At 42.5% G+C, this 7,263-nt stretch overlaps 1 non-coding gene across 1 annotated transcript; it reads right to left on the bottom strand.

Moving 5' to 3' along the window:
* Nucleotides 1-428: 428 nt before the first annotated feature.
* On the bottom strand, nucleotides 429-504 carry trnaa-ugc (transfer RNA alanine (anticodon UGC)). Its single transcript has one exon. It is a non-coding gene; the product is annotated as a tRNA-Ala (tRNA).
* Nucleotides 505-7,263: the final 6,759 nt, after the last annotated feature.

Genomic DNA, 7,263 nt, shown 5'->3' on the forward strand with positions numbered 1-7,263 from the left:
GAATCAAAGGTAATGGATTATTTACATAGTATTTTCGATTTTAGATCTCTCCAACATGGCCGTTTGTCTGTATAGCAAAGCATATTTTTCTGGGCGCAGAGCTCAGATTATTGCAAAGTGTGATTTCCCAGTAAGGTTATTTTTAAATCTGGCAAGTTGATTGCGTTCAAGAGATGTAAATCTATAATTCTTTAAATGACAATATAATATTTTACCAATGTTTTCTAATTTTAATTATTTAATTTGTGGAAACGATTTCCTCAACATCAATGCCATAGTAAAACGCTGTTTTTGGATATAAATATGAACTTGATAGAACTACATTTTACATTTACATTTTAGTCATTTAGCAGACGCTCTTATCCAGAGCGACTTACAGTATTGAATGCATACATTTCATACATTTTTTTATTTTTTTTTTCTGTGCTAGCCCCCCGTGGGAATCGAACCCACAACCCTGGCGTTGCAAACACCATGCTCTACCAACTGAGCTACAGGGAAGGCATGCATTGTCTAACATAATGTCCTAGGTATGTCATCTGATGGAGATTGTAAAAGGTTAGTGCATCATTTCAGCTGATTTTATGGTTTTGGTGACCCTGTCTTTGAATTGACAAAACATTACACACAGCTATTGTCAATGTACTCTCCTAACATAATCTAACTTTATGCTTTCGCCGTAAAACCTTTTTGAAATCGGACAACGTGGTTAGATTAAGGAGATGTTTATCTTTCAAAGGGTGTAAGATAGTTGTATGTTTGAAAAATTTGAATTTTGACATTTATTTGGTTTCAAATTTGCCGCTCTTGAAATGCACCTGCTGTTGATAGGGTGCACCACGGGTGGCACGCTAGCGTCCCACATAGCCCCAAGAAGTTAAAAACTCTGTAAAGTGCGTGTGGAAGAGGTGGGAAAAAGCCACCGGGGTCTGACAACTGGGATAAAATTACTGAAGATGATAGAGGACTATATTTGCCATCTCTTTAATCTGAGCCTACAGGAAAGTGTGGATGCTGGAGGGATACTAAAGTCATTCCGCTGCTCAAGATTAGCAAAGCACCCTTTACTGGCTCAAATAGCTGACCAATTAGCCTGTTACCAACCCTTAGTAAACTTTTTGGGTAAAAAAAATTGTGTTTGACCAGATACAATGCTATTTCACAGTGAACAAATTGACAACAAACTTTCAGCACGCTTATAGAGAAGGACACTCAATAAGCACAGCACTTACACAAATGACTGATGATTGGCTGAGAGAAATTGATGATAGAAATTATTGTGGTAGCTGTTTTGTTAGACTTCAGTGTGGCTTTTAGACATTATCGTTCACAGTCTGCTGGTGCTAAAACGTATGCGTTATGGCTTTACACCCCCTGGTATAATGTGGATAAAGAGTTACATGTCTAACAGAACACAGGAGGTGTTCTTTAATGGAAGCCTCTCCAACATGATCCAGGTAGTCAGGAATTCCCCAGGGCAGTTGTCTAGGCCCCTTACTTTTTCAATCTTTACTAATGACATGCCACTGGCTATGAGTAAAGCCTGTATGTCTATGTGTGCTGATGACTCAACACTATACACATCAGATACCACAGCAAGTGAAATCACTGCAACACTTAGCAAAGAGCTGCAGTCAGTTTCAGAATGGGTGTCCAGTAATAAGAGAGTCTTAAATATTTCAAAACTAAAAGCATTGTATTTGGGACAAATCATTCACTAAACCCTAAACCTCAACGTGCTTCTACACCTGCATTGCTTGCTGTTTGGGGGGTTTTAGGCTGTGTTTCTGTACAGCACTTCGATATATCAGCTGATGTAAGAAGGGCTTTACAAATACATTTGATTTGATTTTGATTTGAACTAAATGGTGTAATGAATCATGTGGAAGTAGAGCAAGTTGATGAGACTAAACTGCTTGGTTTAACCCTGGATTGTAAACTGTCATGGTCAAACCATATTGATGCAGCAGTAGCTCGGATGGGGAGAGGTCTGTCCGTAATAAAGGGCTGCTCTACATGCTTAACAGCACTATCAAAAAGATAACAGATAAAACGGCACCTTATGGAACAACGCAGACCGTGAAGAGACACACGCATACGCACACACACGCGCTAGCAAACACACGCGCTAACACACACACACGCTAGCACACACACACACATGCTAGCACACACACACACACACGCTAGCACACACACACGCTAGCACACACACACACGCTAGCACACACACACATGCTAGCACACACACACATGCTAGCACACATGCTAGGACACACACATGCTAGCACACACACACGCTAGCACACACACACACCCGCTAGCACACACACACACGCTAGCACACACGCTAGGACACACACACGCTATCACACACACATATTGGCACACACACACACGCTAGCACACACACACGCTAGCACACACGCTAGCACACACACATTCTACATACACATTATTTGTGGTGGTATTATACATTTTGTATTGTAGATATGTAGTGGTGTAATAATGTCTTAATTTGTGTGGATCCCAGGAAGAGTAGCTGCTGCCTTGGAACTAATGGGGATCCATAATAAACCCCAGGAAGAGTAGCTGCTGCCTTGGCAGGAAGTAATGGGGATCCATAATGAACCCCAGGAAGAGTAGCTGCTGCCTTGGCAGGAAGTAATGTTTATCCTTAATAAATATAAATACACCGACACACACATGTGCTTTGTTTCTCTCACTCTCCTTCCCTGACTCTACGTGCACACACACTACACACTACATACACACACACACACACACACACACACACACACACACACACACACACACACACACACACACACACACACACACACACACACACACACTCTCACACACCCACACACACATACACACACACACACACACACACACATAAGTGCACACATGCATACTGACGTCACACACACTCACCACATACCCTGCTGCTACTGTCTATTATCTATCCTGTTGCTTAGACACTTTACCCCCACCTTTATGTACAGTGCATATCTACCTCAATGACCTCGTACCCCTTCACATCGAGTCAGTACTGGTACTCCGAATAACATCAAATGTTATTGGTCACATACACATGGTTAGCAGATGTTAATGTGAGTGTAGTGAAATGCTTGTGCTTCTAGTTCCGACAGTGCAGTAATATCTAACATGTAATCTAACAATTCCACAACAACTACCTAATACACACAAATCTAAGTAAAGGAATGGTGTCCTGGAGGGCAGCCTTATCTCTCTCTCTCTCTCTCTCTCTCTCTCTCTCTCTCTCTCTCTCTCTCTCTGTCTGTCTGTCTGTCTGTCTGTCTCTCTCTCTCTGTCTTTCTCTCTCTCTCGCTCCCTCTCTCTCTCTCTCTCACTCTCTCCCTTCCACTCTCCACACTCTCCCCTCTCGGCACCTCTCTCCCCTCCCTCCCCTCCCTACGGTAATGGATTTCCATTAAGCTTGTAACCCTAAATGCTAAATCAATTATGAGCTATTTGGCATGTTGCATTAAAAACTAATTAAATCCCATGTTTTTGAAGATACATTAATCTACAGCAATCTCAAATGACAAAAATAACCAAACCAAACAATCCATTTCAATTTCAGAGTCACATAATCATTTCTGTCTTTCTGATGTAGTGTCTCTAAGCTCCACCCCCATCCTATTCCTTATAGAAGTTAATGTAGTGTCTCTAAGCTCCACCGCATCCTATTCCTTATAGAAGTTAATGTAGTGTCTCTAAGCTCCACCCCCATCCTATTCCTTATAGAAGTTAATGTAGTGTCTCTAAGCTCCACCCCCATCCTATTCCTTATAGAAGTTAATGTAGTGTCTCTAAGCTCCACCCCCATCCTATTCCTTATAGAAGTTAATATAGTGTCTCTAAGCTCCACCCTATTCCTTATAGAAGTTAATGTAGTGTCTCTAAGCTCCACCCCCATCCTATTCCTTATAGAAGTTAATGTAGTGTCTCTAAGCTCCACCCCCATCATATTCCTTATAGAAGTTAATATAGTGTCTCTAAGCTCCACCCTATTCCTTATAGAAGTTAATGTAGTGTCTCTAAGCTCCACCCCCATCCTATTCCTTATAGAAGTTAATATAGTGTCTCTAAGCTCCACCCTATTCCTTATAGAAGTTAATGTAGTGTCTCTAAGCTCCACCCCCATCCTATTCCTTGTAGAAGTTAATGTAGTGTCTCCATATCACATCACACCATTGAGACACGCCCCCCTGAGAGAGAGACAGCTGCATGTGAGCTCTCACATTTTTCAACATGTTTTTTACAAAAGGATAGATTTGGAGTCAGACAAACTTGGATTTTTCGGCAGGTACAGTTGAGGACGGAAGTTTACATACCCCTTAACCAAATACATTTTAACTCAGTTTTTCACAATTCTTGCCATTTAATCCTAGTAAAAATTCCCTGTTTTAGGTCAGTTAGGATCACCACTTTATTTTAAGAATGTGAAATGTCAGAATAATAGTACAGAGAATGATTTATTTCAGCTTTTATTTCTTTCATCACATTCCCAGTGGGTCAGAAGTTTACATACACTCAATTAGTATTTGGTAGCATTGCCTTTAAATTGTTTAACTTGGGTCAAACATTTCGGGTGGCTTTCCACAAGCTTCCCACAATAAATTGGGTGGATTTTGGCCCATTCCTCCTGACAGAGCTGGTGTAACTGAGTCAGGTTTGTAAGCCTCCTTGCTCGCAAAAGCTTTTTCAGTTCTGCCCACACATTTTCTATGGGATTGAGGTCAGGGCTTTGTGATGGCCTTTCCAATACCGTGATTTTGTTGTCCTTAAGTCATTTTGCCACAACTTTGGAAGTATGCTTGGGGTCATTGTCATTTGGAAGACCCATTTGCGACCAAGCTTTAACTTCCTGACTGGTGTCTTGAGATGTTGCTTCAATATATCCACATAATTTTCATCCCTCATGATGCCATCTATTTTGTGAAATGCACCAGTCCCTCCTGCAGCAAAGCACCCGCACAACATGATGCTGCCACCCCCATGCTTCACGGTTGGGATGGTGTTCTTCGGCTTGCAAGCCTCCCCCTTTTTCCTCCAAACATCACGATGGTCATTATGGCCAAACAGTTCTATTTTTGTTTCATCAGACCAGAGGACATTTCTCCAAAAAGTACGATTTTTGTCCCCATGTGCAGGTGCAAACCGTAGTCTGGCTATTTGATGGTGGTTTTGGAGCAGTGGCTTCTTCCTTGCTGAGCGGCCTTTCAGGTTATGTCGATATAGGACTCGTTTTACTGTGGATATAGATCCTTTTGTACCTGTTTCCTGCAGCATCTTCACAAGGTCCTTTGCTGTTGTTCTGAGATAGATTTGCACTTTTCGCACCAAAGTACGTTCATCTCTAGGAGACAGAACGCGTCTCCTTCCTGAGTGGTATGATGGCTGCGTGGTCCCATGGTGTTTATAGTTGCGTACTATTGTTTGTACAGATGAACGTGGAACCTTCAGGCGTTTGGAAATTGCTACCAAGGATGAACCAGACTTGTGGAGGTCTTGGCTGATTTCTTTAGATTTTCCCATGATGTCAAGCAAAGAGGCACTGAGTTTGAAGGTAGGCCTTGCAATACATACGCGTTTGGGCCCAACAAATAGCAGGAGTCCTTGAAGCGTCCTCTGAAGCCGCCTCCTGCTGTTCAGAGACCATTCACTGGCATTTTCTACAAGAAATCTGCCTCCAGAAATAAAAGCTTCTCCCAAGTGGGTGTGACACCTAATCCCGTTGCCTGCTGCACTGCTGCTTGGATTCCACCTGGCGATCCGTTCACCGTCTGCCCTGGCCTGTCTCCCCCTGTCTGGTACAAGTACCCCCACCACACTCACCCCTCTCTCCCGAGCTTTCACTCGCATCCAGCAGACTCCAGCACTGTTGGGGTGAGTGACTCTTAACTTACAATGGCTAGCCCCAAGTCATTATATATTAAAACATTTTCTTGTGCATTTTGCTATTTTGCCTCATGACTCCTGCATACTTTGTTGACTACAAACTTTCTTTACCCAACGGTGGTAAAGACTATGTTTGTTCCCACACTCGGGACTCTGACTCTCTATTGGTTACACAGACCTTTGTCCTCCCATCCTATTCTAACCACCTCTCGCGGCTTTGTATTCATGTTACCTGATGAAATTGCTGTACAATATGATCTTGTTGCCATCTGATGCACATTCAGATGTCATAAATCAGCACTGCAGAGCTCTCTCTGTCCTCTGCTGTGCCTTGATTGTGTTACTGTTGATGATATCTGGAAATGTGCATGTACACCCCAACCTACTGTTGCTAGCCCCAATTCTGACTGGTGCTCTGATATCTGCTTCACTGGTTTCTGCTCCTGTAAAAGCCTGGGTTTTCTGCATGTGAACACTAGAAGTTTATTACCTAAAATGTATCAATTGAAAGTGTGGGTTCACAGCTCCAATCCAGATGTGTTGGTCATTACTGAGACGTGGTTAAGGAAGAGTGTTTTGAATACTGATGTTAACATTTCTGGTTATAACCTTTTTCAGAAAGACAGATCTTCCAAAGGTGGGGGCGTGGCAATATTTACCAAGGATCACCTTCAGTGCTCGGTTGTCTCCACCAAGTCTGTCCCCAAATTTGATTTGCTGGTTTTAAACATTAAACTTTCAAATAGCTCTTTGTTCACTGTTGCTGGGTACTATCGTCCTCCTCCAGCACCGGCCTGTACCCTACCTGCCCTAAGCTCTCTCCTGGCCCCTTACACCAAGTCTGAATTTGTCCTGCTAGGTGACCTAAACTGGGACATGCTTAAACCACCTGACCAAGTCCTAAAGCAATGGGACTCCCTAAATCTTTCTCAGAACATTACCAAACCCACAACGTATGACTCCAAACACCCAGAAAAGGCTACTCTCCTCGATGTTATCCTCACAAATAATCCTGATAGGTATCAGCCTGGTGTTTTCTGTAATGACCTTAGTGATCACTGTTTTACAGCCTGTGTTCGTAATGGCTGCTCAGTGAAACGACCTGTCCTGATTTGTCAAAGACGCTTGCTAAAAAAAACTTTAATGAGCAAACATTCCTTCATGAACTGGTATAGAATCAGCTTGATCCCCTTTTTTAAATATTTTCAGTGGTATTGTTAACAAACACGCCCTCGTAAAGAAAATGAGAATTAAAGGCAGGTTCAGCCCCAGGTTCCACCGTGATCTTGCAGACTTACTCCACCTGAAGAATTGCATTTGGCGAAAGGC

The sequence above is a fragment of the Salmo salar genome, chromosome ssa17 (genome assembly GCF_905237065.1).
Source record: "Salmo salar chromosome ssa17, Ssal_v3.1, whole genome shotgun sequence".
Lineage (NCBI taxonomy): Eukaryota > Metazoa > Chordata > Actinopteri > Salmoniformes > Salmonidae > Salmo > Salmo salar.